This window comes from Pelobates fuscus, chromosome 3 (genome assembly GCF_036172605.1).
Source record: "Pelobates fuscus isolate aPelFus1 chromosome 3, aPelFus1.pri, whole genome shotgun sequence".
Classification (NCBI taxonomy): domain Eukaryota; kingdom Metazoa; phylum Chordata; class Amphibia; order Anura; family Pelobatidae; genus Pelobates; species Pelobates fuscus.
In genome coordinates, this window is record NC_086319.1 from 287,961,544 (window position 1) to 287,977,873 (window position 16,330).

The following is a 16,330-nucleotide window of genomic DNA, read 5'->3' on the forward strand; positions in this document are numbered from 1 at the left end:
ATGTGTGTTTGTGTCTTTGTATGTATGTCTTGTGTGTGTCTGTATGTATGTCTTGTGTGTGTCTTATGTAAGTGCCTTGTGTGTGTATGTCTGTATACATGTGTCTTGTCTTTGTATGTATGTATGTCTGTATATATGTGTGTCTTGTCTTTGTATGTATGTCTTGTGTGTGTCTTATGTATGTGTCTTGTGTGTATGTCTGTATACATGTGTCTTATGTTTGTATGTATGTCTTGTATGTGTCTTGTGTGTATGTCTGTATACATGTGTCTTGTGTTTGTATGTATGTCTTGTGTGTGTGTCTGTATGTGTGTCTTATGTATGTGTCTTGTGTGTGTGTGTATGTCTGTATATATGTGTGTCTTGTCTTTGTATGTATGTCCTGTGTGTGTCTTATGTATGTGTCTTGTGTGTGTGTATGTCTGTATACATGTGTCTTGTCTTTGTATGTATGTCTTGTTTGTGTCTGTGTGTATGTCTGTATATATGTGTGTCTTGTCTTTGTATGTATGTTGTGTGTGTGTCTTTGTATGCATGTCTTGTGTGTGTGTGTTTGTATGTATGTTTTGTGTGTGTGTGTGTGTGTGTGTCTTTGTATGTATGTCTTGTGTGTGTGTCTTTGTATGTATGTCTTGTGTGTGTGTGTCTTTGTATGCATGTATTGTGTGTGTGTGTGTCTTTGTATGTATGTCTTTGTGTGTGTGTGTCTTTGTATGTATGTCTTTGTATGTGTCGTGTGTGTGTGTCTGTCTGTATATATGTGTGTATGTATGTGTCGTGTGTGTGTGTGTCTGTCTGTATATATGTGTGTATGTATGTGTGTCTGTTTCTTGTGTCTATCTGTATGTGTATGTGTCTTTGTATGTATGTCTTTGTGTGTGTGTGTGTGTGTGCCTGTCTGTCTGTATGTCTGTATGTGTGTCTGTATGTCTGTATGTATGTGTGCCAGTCTGTTATAGTGGGATACCTAGCTCAGCCTTCCTACTGGGCATTGCTATAAGGAAGGTTAAAAAAAGGGGGAAAAAGGTGGGGAGGGGAATTGAGGAGGGAGAAGAGGGGAGCTGACGCACAGATGAGAAATCATATTATGCGCAAACAGAGAAGTCGTCTGAATATCACCGAAAGAGGAGACCTTCGTTTGTTCCTTACAACCTCAAGGATCTCATTAATCACTAGTAAAGGTAATTTCAATTTACTTTATTGTTTTCTCATTAAACTTTTTATAAAGTTAAAAACATTATAAACATGCATTAATTGCAAATAAAAAGATAAATGTACGTACATTTATTTTTTTTAAAACACCCTCCTTTCGAAAAAAATATTCCGCACTTGCGCGAAAACTGGTGGGCGGTAAGGAAATTTTTTCAACCAAAAAGATGCATTAGTGGGCGGTAGTTAGAAAAAGGTTGACTACCACTGGTCTAGTTCATACATTGGGTATATTGTTTTACTCAGAAGATGTAACGGAGCATAATTTGGGGGATTTTATGACAGTGGTACATATCAAGTGTAAGAAATACTCAGCAAAAATGCAATATATATGTAAAAATGCCGTTTTCCCCCCTCACCACATACATTGGCATAAATTGGTGAAAAAATGGTGACAAGTTGAGGCACAATATACGCCATATAAGAAAATAAAAAAATCTCCATCTGACTGATAAATAAAATTTGAGAATTACAATTACAAATCAAAAGAATTTAGCAACTATTAGTGGATAAATCTTTATGGGCTGCCTAACAAAGATCATACCATGGTCAAAATAGAGCAGGGAAATTGATGGCTAGTAAGTTGAAACAAAAATTAAACAATAATAGAACTAATAAGTTGTTATGTAACAAAAAACTGTTTGTTAACCCCTTAAGGACTGAGCCAAATGTACACGTTGTGAACAGAACAAAACGTAAACAAAACCTGGCATTTGCGCTACATGTCTGTCCAACCGTATTTCACCTCTTTCATATTAAATGCACCCCCCCTTATCATATACCATTTTATTCAGGGGAAACAAGGCTTTCATTTAATATCAAATATTTAGCTATGAAACATAATTTAATCTGAAAAAAATGGGAGAAAATAAGATTTTTTTTATTTTTTTAGTTCTACATGACATTTTAACTGTCAATGTCATAATACTGTTTGCTTTTACTGCAATAAAATACACAATATTTTATATTTGTATTCAGCAAAGTCTCACATGTAAAACAGTACCCCCTATGTACAGGTTTTATGGTGTTTTGGGAAGTTACAGGGTCAAATATAGCACGTTACATTTGAAATTGAATAGTAGCCCAGGAATATAATTTACACCCATAATGGCATACCATTTGCAATAGTAGACAACCCAAGGTATTGCAAATGGGGTATGTCCAGTCTTTTTTAGTAGCCATTTGGTCACAAACACTGGCCAAAGTTAGCATTAGTATTTGTTTGTGTGTGAAAAATGCAAAAAACGCAAATTTTGCCAAGTGTTTGTGACTAAGTGGCTACTAAAAAAGACTGGACATACCCCATTTGCAATACCTTGGGTTGTCTACTATTGCAAATGGTATGCCATCATAGGGGTAATTTTCATTCTTGGGCTACCATAGAGTCACAAAGGCAACGTAAGCAATCTGGCGAATTTTAATGTGAAAAGAATGAAACACAAGCCTTATATTTGACGCTGTAACTTTTGAAAACACCATAAAACCTGTACATGAGGGGTACTGTTGTACTCGGGAGACTTCGCTGAACACAAATAGTTGTGTTTCAAAACAAGAAAAAGTATCACAGCAATAATATCGTCCGGCAGGTCCCGCTAATTGTACTTAATTAAGATACCTAATTATGTAAAAATATTACATAAATATATGTGTAGAATTAATATATGTATATATATGTATATATATATATATATATAATTTTTAAAAAATATTTTTATTTATATATAGGTATATATAGTGATATATACGTATATATTTATGTATATATATATATATTATTTCGTTCTACGTGTATTTTGATATAAATATATATTAATATCACAATACAGTTAGAACGAAATAACACACATCTATATATTTTTTAATTATTTATTTTTAATTATTTTTTAACGTATTTACATTTTTTTTTATATTATATATAAATATATATATAACAATAATTATATATGTATTTAATCAGTATCAGTCTACGTGTAATTTGATATTTATATATAATTATATATATATTAATAGTAAAATACACCTAGACAGTGTATGTGTGTGTATGTATATGTGTATATATATATACTTAGATCATATATACATGATACATATATACCGTATTTTTCGCTCCATAAGACGCACTTTTTTTCCCCTCAAAAGTGAGGGGAAATGTCTGTGCGTCTTATGGAGCGAATGTGAAGCTTTACTTACCTGTCTTGCAGCGTTGGCCGGCAGCACAGGGCGCACCGCGGTAGTGGAACTTGAATTTCATGTTCCGGTTTCCGGCGGGACTGAACGGAAGTGTGCACAAGCTGAGTGCGCACTTCCTTTCAATCCCGCCGGAAACCGGAACATGAAATTAAAGTTCCACTACCGCGGTGCGGCCTGTGCTGCCGGCCAACGCTACAAGACAGGTAAGTAATTATGGGACAAGGGGAGGGGGACAGTATGGGAGAGGGATGAAGTCTATGGGGAGGGAGGGGGATGAAGTCTATGGGGAGGGGGGGGGATGAAGTCTATGGGGGGGGGGGATGAAGTCTATGGGGAGGGGGGGGATGAAGTCTATGGGGAGGGGGGGATGAAGTCTATGGGGAGGGGGGGGATGAAGTCTATGGGGAGGGGGGGGATGAAGTCTATGGGGAGGGGGGGATGAAGTCTATGGGGAGGGGGGGGGATGAAGTCTATGGGGAGGGGGGGGATGAAGTCTATGGGGAGGGGGGGATGAAGTCTATGGGGAGGGGGGGGGATGAAGTCTATGGGGAGGGGGGGGATGAAGTCTATGGGGAGGGGGGATGAAGTCTATGGGGAGGGGGGGATGAAGTCTATGGGGAGGGGGGGAGATGAAGTCTATGGGGAGGGGGGGATGAAGTCTATGGGAAGGGGGGGATGAAGTCTATGGGGAGGGGGGGATGAAGTCTATGGGGAGGGGGGGATGAAGTCTATGGGGAGGGGGGGATGAAGTCTATGGGGGGGTGAAGTCTATGGGGAGGGGGGATGAAGTCTATGGGGAGGGGGGGATGAAGTCTATGGGGAGGGGGGGATGAAGTCTATGGGGAGGGGGGGATGAAGTCTATGGGGAGGGGGGGATGAATTCTATGGGGAGGGGGGGATGAAGTCTATGGGGAGGGGGGGAGATGAAGTCTATGGGGAGGGGGGAGATGAAGTCTATGGGGAGGGGGGGATGAAGTCTATGGGGAGGGGGGGGATGAAGTCTATGGGGAGGGGGGATGAAGTCTATGGGGAGGGGGGGATGAAGTCTATGGGGAGGGGGGGGATGAAGTCTATGGGGGGGATGAAGTCTATGGGGAGGGGGGGATGAAGTCGATGGGGAGGGGGGGATGAAGTCTATGGGGAGGGGGGGGATGAAGTCTATGGGCAGGGGGGGATGAAGTCTATGGGGAGGGGGGGAGATGAAGTCTATGGGGAGGGGGGGATGAAGTCTATGGGGAGGGGGGGAGATGAAGTCTATGGGGAGGGGGAGATGAAGTCTATGGGGAGGGGGGGATGAAGTCTATGGGGAGGGGGGGGATGAAGTCTATGGGGAGGGGGGGGAGATGAAGTCTATGGGGAGGGGGTGGATGAAGACTATTGGGAGGGGGTGGATGAAGTCTATGGGGAGGGGGTGGGTGAAGACTATGGGGAGGGGGTGAGTGAAGACTATGTGAGAGAGGAGAAGACTATGGAAGGGGGGGACACTATGGGACAGGGGAGAAAAAAAATATTCTGTACAAACTGTCCCATAGAAGAAACACTATGGGACAGTTTGTTCAGAATATTTTTTTCTGGGTTTCTTCCTCTAAAAACTAGGTGCGTCTTATGGTGAGGTGCGTCTTATGGAGCGAAAAATACGGTATATATGATCTAAGTATATTATTATTTTTTTTTACACTTATTTTACTTTATTTTATTTTATTTCCAGCCAGCAGGGGGACTACCTGTCATTACAGGCAGTCCCCCTGCTGGCAATGCCTGAGCCAGCTAACCCGGCCATGTGATTGTTAGGTCCTCGCAAAAAAAGTAAATTTTACTCCAATATTTACCAGAGACTGGCGATGAAATGGCTACGTAAAAAGTGTCAAAATAACCTTGGGTAAATAGCCTGTGATGTCTGCTTTATTTAAATATATACTTTGTGTGGCAATTTTGTTTTTTGTGATGGCTACTAAACCTACAAGACAAACATACCAACTTCTAAAATTGCTTCACATTGAAATTGTATTTTAGTCCTTTTATTTTTTGACCTGTAACTTTCAAAATAAGTTAAATCCTATACATATTATGATCTCTATAAATCAAGACACATAAATGAATTTATTTTGAATAACTTTTTTTAAGCTGGACATATTATGCACACGCTATTATTGGCAAACCTCTGGAAAAAAAAAAAGTTGTTTTTTTTTCTCCCCCCATTTTTTGGCATTTGTTTAATAATTAATGAGAATTTATCTATGTATATGTTACATCAAATTAAAGCCTTTTTGCCCTCTAGAAAAATAGTATATAATATGTGTTGCAATAAATGACAAATATGCACTTCTAAAACAATATGAAAAAATGGGTAGAATGCACACTCACATTGGGTGCACTTCTAAAACAAGATGCACTTCTAAAACAATATAAAAATGGGTAGAATGCGTACTTTATTTACTATTTTTGATGCTGCTTGAGGTTTCCATCAGTGTACATTACGTCTGAAGGTGTTCCTGTCTGCTGCTATCGAGATGGTATTTTGTGATGTGCTTTTCTAATACCTTTATCTTGTAAGTGCAATATTTATTAAAGACTTATACTGTTTTTAGAAACTCTGCACTATTATTTTTTAAATTCCTCTCTCCCACATGTTGCAATCTGAAAACGAGGATACTCTACATATTATTTGATACGCCTTAAATCAAATTTGGGTTTGTGAGTGTGCATTCTACCCATTTTTATATTGTTTTAGCTACGGCAATATTGCCCTATGTTTTTCTCATTTTTTGCATTGTAGTTACATGGTATTTGGTACTTTGTATTCTGTGATTGAGGGCTTGGAGGAGTCCTACTCTACATGCAATATTTTATTAGGGTAAAAGTACTTTTTTGCCGTTTTCTCCTTTTCCCACTAAGGTGTTTTCTGCTATACGTGGTATATGCTATGTGGAAGTACCATTTTCCTTTTTTTTTTTTTTTTTAAATGATATATATTTTATTAAGATTGTATTTTTCCCTATGGCAAATCATTTTTTTGTGATTTCTAAGTAGATTGTTTCAGTACCAATTTTATTGCCAATTTAGTAAACTGAATTCTCTATCTCGCAGTGTAGTTTTCAAATTACTATTTTTTTATTTTTTTTTAGAATAAATTATTACAGATCAGTTGGGAAATCTTATCTGTGCACTAATTTTGCCAAATATGCCAGTTTCCGTATGTTCTAGATAGAGCAGTGAAACTATATCTGCAGATGTTTTTGAGCTACATTTCCTCTGATTCTCAATTGTAATAGCTGAAAAGAACACACCGCCGGCTGGAGACCCAGAAGAGCGGCCGTCTCTTCCCGGCTCAAGCCCCATCAGGCTCCGTGCCCCTGTCGGGTTACTGCCGGCTCCGAACCGGGTCTTGGGCGTTATCTCCGCTCACCGCAGCGGGCGGGGGTCTGTGTGTGAGTTTGCCCGGCGGGCCTGCAATTTGCGCCGTTTTCGGGTCTCGGAGCAGGAGCTCAGACGGAGCACGTCTGATCCCGTCGGCGGCTAGGCCCCGCCCCCACCATTCTCCTTTTAAAGGGGTTAATTCTAAGAAAACAGACTTAATCCCTAACACAGTGCTTTCTATTCTCCATACTTTTTTTTTACATGCTAATACAGTGTCTCATTAAAAGTACACTATAGGCACCCAGGCCACCCCATCTCAATGAAGTGGTTTAGGCACCATGTCCCTGTAGTATTAATCCTGCAGCAGAAAACATTGCTGTTTCGCAGGAATGGCAATGTTTTTATTGCAGGGTTAACATGCCTCTAGTGGCTGTTACACTGTATACAAACACGTTTGTATTCCTCACACTATAGTGTTCTTTTAACTTAATGGACTATGTAAATTGATCTGGTACTTTCCTATATTGCTATATGTTATAAACCAAAATGTGTTATGTGCGGAGTGCTTCAGCAGCCCCTAAACCCAGATAAAAAGCTGATCAAAATAGGATATGTTTACAGAAAAAAAAAAACCACTATTTATTTTGTTTTCTTGGGCTTTGTGATGTTTTACCATTTTATACTGGATACAGAAATGCAGAATATGACATTGAACTAAAGAAATGGATATGCAGATTGTAAAGCGCTATGGAATCTGTTGGCACTATATAAATGGCAATAATAATATGCATATATTTGAGTACTATAGGACAGAGAGAAGGAATGCACTACATACTAGACTTTTTGTTTTACAAAATGTTATACTAACATCATCTGAACTCAAAGGCTATAATAAGGTGTTTGTACTCTATCCTCAGAGATAACAGTCTACTGGCTGATAAATACTGTTTAGATTGCATGATTACCAGCTAATAAGGAACATTTATTTCCTATTATTTATTACACTGAACAGAATTATAAACGCAACAGTTTTGCTTTTGCCCCCATTTTTCACAAGCCGGACTTTTTCTATGTACACAAAAGGCCCATTTCTCTCAAAGATTGTTTACAAATCTGTCTAATTCTGTGTTAGTGAGCACTTCTCCTTTGCGGAGATAATCCATCAACATCACAGGTGTGGCATATCAAGATGCAGATTAGACAGCATGATTATTGCAAAGGTGTGCCTTAGGCTGGCGACACTCCTCTTCAATGGCTGTGCGAAGTTGCTGTATATTGGCAGGACCTGGAACACGCTGTCGTATATGCCGATCCAGAGCATCCCAAACATGCTCAATCGGTTACATGTCCAGAGAGTATGCTGGCCTTGCAAGAACTGGGATGTTTTCAGCTTCCAGGAATTGTGTACATATCCTTGCAACATGGGGCTGTGCGTTATCATGCTGCAACATGAAGTGATGATCGCGGATGAATGGCACAACAATGGGCCTCAGGATCTCGCCACGGTACCTCTTTGCATTCAAAATGCCATCAATAAAATGCACCTGTGTTCGTTGTCCATAACATACGCCTGCCCATACCATAACCCCACTGCCACCATGAGCCACTCAATCCACAATGTTGACATCAGCAAACTGCTCACCCACACAATGCCATACATGCTGTCTGCCATCTGCCCTGTACAATGAAAACCGGTATTCATCCGTGAAGAGAACACCTCTCCAAAGTGTCAGACGCCATCGGATGTGAGCATCTGCCTGTCAGGATCGGGACAGGGATCCAACACGCAGAGTACGAACAGGAGAGATGTACGTATACCGGACCTTAGAATGGCCGGACTAACGTAAGGAGAAAGCAGAGAATAGTCAGAGACAAGCCGGGGTCGAGGGAACGAGAGGACAGGTAAGCGAGAGACAAGCCGAGGTCAAAGGACACGAGAGGTAAACAGGAACGATAGTACAAGCCGAGTCAAAACCAGATAGAACGATAAACATAAGAGCACTGAGGGACCAGACAAGCTAGAACCACGACAGGGCAATGAACCATTACCCACATCCCTCTTTTATACCCTGGTTCTCTAAATCACGGCTCCGCCCTTGCCGAGCCCTGATTCGTTGTTCCGAACCAGATTGACAGGTCGGGATGTGATTGCCGTCATGACGTCGGCTCCTGAGCGTCGTGTCATAAAAGGAAGTGGGGTTCTCGCGGCCGGCGTGGGAATGACTATGAGAGCTGTGAGGATTAGATGAATCAGCCCCGCTGAGAGAACGGACGTCGGGAAGTCTAACCTCCTCCGAGGTAGAGACTTCAGGTACCCTGACAGTACCCCCCCTTCAGAAACGCCCACCGGGCGGAAGGAACCGGGACGAGAGGGAAAGCGAGCATGAAAAGCCCTGAGAAGGCGAGGAGCATGCACATCTTCCTGGGCCACCCAAGACCTCTCTTCAGGACCATATCCTTTCCAGTCCACAAGATATTGCACCTTCCCCCGAGAAATCCGAGAATTGAGAATGGAATTGATCTCATACTCCTCCTGACCCTCAACCTGGACAGGACGAGGGGACGGCACAGTGGAGGAAAATCTGTTACATACCAAAGGCTTCAATAAAGAAACATGAAAGGAGTTCGGGATGCGTAAAGCAGGCGGAAGAGCCAGACGATATGCAACAGGATTTATCCGAAACAGAACCCTGTAAGGACCTATGAAACGAGGAGCAAATTTCATGGAAGGAACTTTCAAGCGGATGTTTCTGGTACTCAACCATACCCTATCGCCCGGAGAGAATACAGGAGCCACCCTTCTGCGTTTGTCAGCGTGTTGTTTGGACAACATGGAATTATGAACAAGGATTTGTCGAGTCTGATCCCACAACTTTCTCAGATTGGCAACATGAATATCAACCGACGGTATCCCCTGGGAGGGGGAGGTCGACGGAAGAACGGAAGGATGGAAGCCATAATTCATGAAAAAGGGGCTAGAACGAGTAGAATCGCAAACACTGTTATTGTGCGCAAACTCCGCCCAAGGAATCAGACCGACCCAATCGTCCTGGTGTTCAGAAACAAAACAACGCAAGAACTGTTCAACCTTTTGGTTGGTGCGCTCGGCAGCCCCATTGGACTGGGGATGATAGGCAGAGGAAAAATTTAATTTGATACCAAGCTGGGAACAGAAGGATCTCCAAAACCGGGAAACAAATTGGGAACCTCTATCAGAAATGATTTCAGAAGGAATCCCATGTAAACAAAAAATCTCCCTCGCGAAAATTTCATCCAATTCGGGAGAAGAGGGTAATTTGAGCAGAGGTACAAAATGAGCCATTTTGGTAAACCTGTCAATTACTGTGAGGATAACCGTATGTCTTTTAGAAACCGGTAAATCAACGATGAAGTCCATAGCCAGACAGGACCATGGTTTCACAGGAATTTCTAGGGGTTGCAAAAGTCCACATGGAAGCGTATGAGGTTGTTTGGTCCTCATACAGACATCACATGCCCCGACGAATTCCTTAAGATCCTTACGTAATGAAGGCCACCAGAAATCTTTAGAAATCAGAGAACATGACTTGCGTATGCCAGGATGTCCGGCAAATTTACTGTTATGAAAACACTGCATAAGTTCCAGTTGGAGTTTAGGAGGCATGAAGTAACGGTCCCCCGGAATAGGTCCGGGTGCCAGATGTTGTAACTTCTTGATCTCCTCCAGCAACGGAGAGTGAATCTTAATGCTAGTGCTGGCAATAATATTACGCTTAGGAACTATAGAAGAAAAAACCATTTCAGGCATAGTAGAAGGTTCATGTTGGCGGGACAATGCATCGGCCTTAGAATTCTTAGAACCAGGTCTATAAGTGAGAACATAGTTGAAATGAGTAAGGAACAAAGACCAACGAGCCTGCCTGGCAGATAATCGCTTGGCTTCCCCTATATATGACAAATTCTTGTGATCCGTCAAAATAGTAACTGGGTGTAAAGTCCCTTCCAACAAGTGTCTCCACTCCTTTAAAGCCAAAATTACCGCTAACAGTTCCCTGTCACCAATATCATACCTGCTCTCAGGCCCAGACAATTTCTTAGAAAAAAAACCACATGGATGCAGTGGTTTATTCAAACTTAACCTTTGGGACAGAATAGCGCCTACACCTGTCTCTGAGGCGTCTACCTCGAGTAAGAAAGGCAAAGATGTGTCTGGATGAACTAATATCGGTGCTGAGGCAAACTGTTCCTTGAGAGTACTGAAAGCAACAAGCGCTTCTGGAGACCATGTCTTAGTATCAGCACCCTGTTTAGTCATGTTAGTAATAGGAGAGATAATAGACGAGTATCCCTTAATGAAGCGCCTATAGTAATTCGAGAAACCGATGAATCTCTGAATGGCCTTGAGTCCCTTGGGCAATGGCCAATCCAAGATAGATTGGAGTTTAACAGGGTCCATCTTAAAGCCCTCTCCAGAAATAACGTAGCCAAGAAAATTTACCTGAGATTGGTCAAAGCTACACTTCTCCAATTTGCAGTACAACCCATGCTGTAGAAGTTTATGTAATACCCTTCTGACTTGTTTGTGATGAGTTTCAGGCTCTTTAGAATGTATTAGTATATCATCCAAATAGACTATAACACATTCCTGTTGAAATTCCCTAAGAACCTCATTAATCAAGTCCTGGAATACAGCAGGAGCATTGCAAAGCCCAAAGGGCATTACCGTGTACTCATAGTGGCCATACCGGGTATTGAAAGCCGTTTTCCATTCATCACCCTGCTGAATTCTCACCAAATTATAAGCTCCCCTCAGGTCTAACTTGGTAAAAATCTTAGAACCTTTCAGGCGATCAAATAGCTCAGTAATCAGGGGAATCGGATAAGCATTTCTGATTGTTATCTTGTTCAAGCCCCGATAATCGATGCAAGGCCGTAGTGTGCCGTCTTTTTTATCTACGAAAAAGAAACCGGCTCCGGCTGGAGAAGAGGACCTCCTAATAAAGCCTTTGTCTAGATTCTCCTGAATGTACTCCTCTAAGACTAAGTTCTCCTTAGCGGATAGAGGATATACATTACCCCTCGGGGGCATAGTACCAGGCAGGAGATTAATCTTACAATCAAAGGACCTGTGTGGAGGTAAAGTATCAGCCTTCCTCTTATCAAAGACTGCCTTTAAATCCTGATACTGGGAAGGTATCTGTAAATCTGTGGGCTTGTTAGAGTTGCTAGGTGTGTCCACTAGGCACAACGGTGAGACTTTCTGTACACAACCTTTCTGGCAACCCTGACCCCAAGAGACTATTTCACCTTGTTCCCAATCAATAGTAGGGTTATGCTTTTTAAGCCAGGGATACCCCAAAACTATAGGAACTGAAGGGGATGAGATAAGGATGAAAGAAATCTCCTCCTCGTGTAAAATACCAATGGTTAGTTTAACTGGTAAAGTTTCACGAGAAATAACTGGATCTAACAACGGTCTACCATCTATGGCCTCAACGGCCAGGGGGGGTCTCCTTTAACTGAGATGGGATAGCATGTTTCTTGACAAAAGTTTGATCAATAAAGCTTTCAGCTGCTCCGGAATCTATTAATGCCATAGCTTTAAGTGCTCCCTTCTCCCAAGTTAAAGAAACCTGTACTAGTAGCCTATGATCCCTGTAATCATATGTAGAGGACAAAATAGAAACACCCAAGGCCTATCCTCTGGAGAAACTTAGGTGCGAGCGTTTCCCGGACGGTTAGGGCAATTAAGGCGTAGGTGACCTCCTACTCCACAATACATACACCGACCCTCCCTTTTCCTATTTTGTCTTTCATTCTCTGAAAGGTGAGTGTTACCAATCTGCATAGGTTCTGGGAGAGCTAGAATAGTAGATTCAGAATTCTGAAATGCGGGAGTTAGTCTTAAGGAAGGTCTATAACCAAAATCACGAGTGTTCTGCCTCTGTCTCATGCGTTCATCTATACGAGAAATAAATGAAATTAATTCCTCTAAATTTTCAGGAAGATCCCTAGTGGCAACCTCGTCTAGGATCGCATCTGACAATCCGTTCAGAAATACGTCCATATAGGCTTGTTCATTCCACTTGACCTCTGCCGCCAAGGATCTGAACTCTAGCGCATAATCCACAAGGGTTAAACTATGCTGTCTAAGACGTAATAGTGATCTAGCAGCACTAGCCTTTCTCCCTGGAGGATCAAAAGTCCTCCTAAACGTAGTAAGGAACGCATTATAGTTATAGACTACTGGATTATCATTTTCCCACAGAGGGTTAGCCCATCTAAGAGCTTTGTCAATGAGTAGCGATATTATGAATCCAACCTTCGCCCTGTCAGTAGGATAGGCGCGGGGTTGTAATTCAAAATGAATTCCTATCTGGTTTAGGAAACCACGACAAGTATCTGGAGCACCGCCATACCGTAAAGGGGAAGTAACACGGGAAGAAATTCCCCCTGTGGCTACCTCTAGGCCTGTGTTAGCAAGAGAGATAGATGGAGTACGAATCTCCTCTGCTTGATTACTCGGATGGGATAGTAATGCTTGCAGCGCCAGAGCCATTTGGTCCATTCTATGGTCCATGGCTTCAAACCTTGAGTCAGGTGAACCAAACTGAGCGTTAGTACCTGCAGGATCCATGGCCCTGTCGTAATGTCAGGATCGGGACAGGGATCCAACACGCAGAGTACGAACAGAAGAGATGTACGTATACCGGACCTTAGAATGGCCGGACTAACGTAAGGAGAAAGCAGAGAATAGTCAGAGACAAGCCGGGGTCGAGGGAACGAGAGGACAGGTAAGTGAGAGACAAGCCGAGGTCAAAGGACACGAGAGGTAAACAGGAACGATAGTACAAGCCGAGTCAAAACCAGATAGAACGATAAACATAAGAGCACTGAGGGACCAGACAAGCTAGAACCACGACAGGGCAATGAACCATTACCCACATCCCTCTTTTATACCCTGGTTCTCTAAATCACGGCTCCGCCCTTGCCGAGCCCTGATTCGTTGTTCCGAACCAGATTGACAGGTCGGGATGTGATTGCCGTCATGACGTTGGCTCCTGAGCGTCGTGTCATAAAAGGAAGTGGGGTTCTCGCGGCCGGCGTGGGAATGACTATGAGAGCTGTGAGGATTAGATGAATCAGCCCTGCTGAGAGAACGGACGTCGGGAAGTCTAACCTCCTCCGAGGTAGAGACTTCAGGTACCCTGACACTGCCCACTCAAGTCGGTAACGATGATGAACTGCAGTCAGGTCGAGACCGCAATGAGGACGATGAGCATGCAGATGAGCTTCCCTAAGATGGTTTCTGACAGTTTGTGCAGAAATTCTTTGGTTATGCAAACCGATAGTTGCAGCAGCTGTCCGGGTGGCTGGTCTAAGACGATCTTGGAGGTCAAGATGCTGGATGTGGAGGTCCTGGGCTGGTGTGGTTACACGTGGTCTGCGGTTGTGAGGCCGGTTAGATGTACTGCCAAATTCTCTGAAACGCTGCTGGAGACTGCTTATGGTAGAGAAATTAACATTTAATTAATTCACAGGCAACAGATCTGGTGGACATTCCTGCAGTCAGCATGCCAATTGCACGCTCCCTCAAAACTTGCGACATCTGTGGCATTGTGTGATAAAACTGCAAATTTTAGAGTGGCCTTTTATTGTGGCCAGCCCAAGGCACACCCAGGGCCGGATTAACGTAGGGGCTGATGGAGCTGCAGCTCCAGGCCCCTACCATAAAATAGGCCCATCCGCCAGCCAAAAGGCCGTCGGGAGCGGCCCGCGCGAAAACTTCTCTGTTGTACACAGCGCAGCGTGCAGGAGGGATAACCGCGGGCGCACTGAGGTCATATCCGGCGGCCGCGGCATTACAGGAACCGCACCAGCTGCTCTGCCGTCCTGCCGGCGGATATACGTCACAGGATATCCGGCGGCAGGACGTCAGAGCAGCTGGTGCGGTTCCTGTAATGCCGCGGCCGCCGGATATGACCTCAGTGCGCCCGCGGTTATCCCTCCTGCACGCTGCGCTGTGTACAACCTGTACTCCAACTGCGCTCAGCCACATCAGCCCACGAGATAGTAGGAGCTTCTGGAGCAGGTAGCAGAAACTCATCGAGGGGGAGGGGGAGAGAGGTGTAAAATATTATTTTAAAATTGTATCATCCCTGAGGATGTGCCAATATTTGTGATGGCTTGATGGACTCTTCTATTGTTTCCATTATAGTTACAAATAAATGGGACTTTATATTTCCTCTGAGTTTTCTTTTTATGCAATGAGTCCTCTTCTAGGTATTTTTCTCACATTTTCCAAATCTTTCTCAAGATTTGATTTCTTGTATCCCTTTTCAATATGTTTTTTTTTTTTTTTTTATAATTAGCCTATTCCGTATAGTGTGCAGTTCCTGCAAATTGTATATTTTGACATTTTTCTTCTATAAGGTGTGGTTTAATGGGATATCACACAAGTGTTTAAGTGTTCAGTATTTGATTGTTACACACTGGGATTTAGTGTATTTCTGTTTCTAGTGATATTATATATTTCCCTTAGCAGTCTTTAACTATGTAGTGTAGGAATAGGAACAGTCCAAGGATGTACTGAGATCTTTTCCACTTGGAGATCAGAGTGAACACCCTTATTAAGCTTATTGTAAATGGTAAAAAAAAATGGCAATCATAGTGCTGTTATGATTTATGGACACAGCTCTCAGCATGCTTAGCCAGCCTTCTATCTGGCTTTGCATCTTGAGAGTCACAGTCCACAGGCTGTTTCTGAGCCTGTGGACTGTGACTCTCAAGAAGCACAGCCAGATAGAAGGCTGGCTAAGCATGCTGAGAGCTGTGTCCATAAATCATAACAGCACTATGAAAATTACTGACTGGCTAAGCATGCTGAGAGCTGTGTCTAAATAACATAACACATTAAAGAAATTACTGTTTCTAGCTGCTAGTCCACAGCAGCTAGAAACAGTAATTTCTTTAATGTGTTATGTTATATAGACACAGCTCTCAGCATGCTTAGCCAGCCTTCTATCTGACTGGCTTAGCATGCTGAGTGCTGTGTCCATAAATCATAACACAGCTCTATGAAAATTACTGTTTCTAGCTGCTGATGTCCACAGTCCACAGCAGCTAGAAAACAGTAATCTTCATAGTCATGTTAAATGATCACTATAGTGTCAGGAAAACAAAGCGTTTTTCCTGACACTATAGTGCCCTGAGGGTGCCCCCACCCTCAGGGTCCCCCTCCCGTGGTCCCCCTCCATGTTGCCAAGATAGACGCCAAATGAAGGGGTAGTTGCAGGAACAAAATACTTTAATGGTATCGATAAAATATATATGTAATTAAGACACTGAGTGCAGTTGGCTTTTATTTGGAGATTCAGTATATGCTGTCTATATTTATATATATATATGTGTGAAAATGTTGCATTGTTTTTTATTTTTTTTTTATGAATGGAGGTTTACAACCCTGAAAAGTAAGGAGATTTTGTCATATGAAGTGCACCCACACTTATTATATATTATTTTGTTCATGAGAAAAAGAGCTTTCATCTCACATATTTATATATGGAACATAATTTAATATGAGTAAAATAAAAAA

At 42.5% G+C, this 16,330-nt stretch overlaps 1 protein-coding gene across 1 annotated transcript in view; it reads right to left on the reverse strand.

Moving 5' to 3' along the window:
• LOC134601780 (disintegrin and metalloproteinase domain-containing protein 9-like) overlaps positions 1-16,330 on the reverse strand; it is a 145,487-nt gene that overhangs the window by 32,847 nt on the left and 96,310 nt on the right. The window lies entirely within an intron of this gene.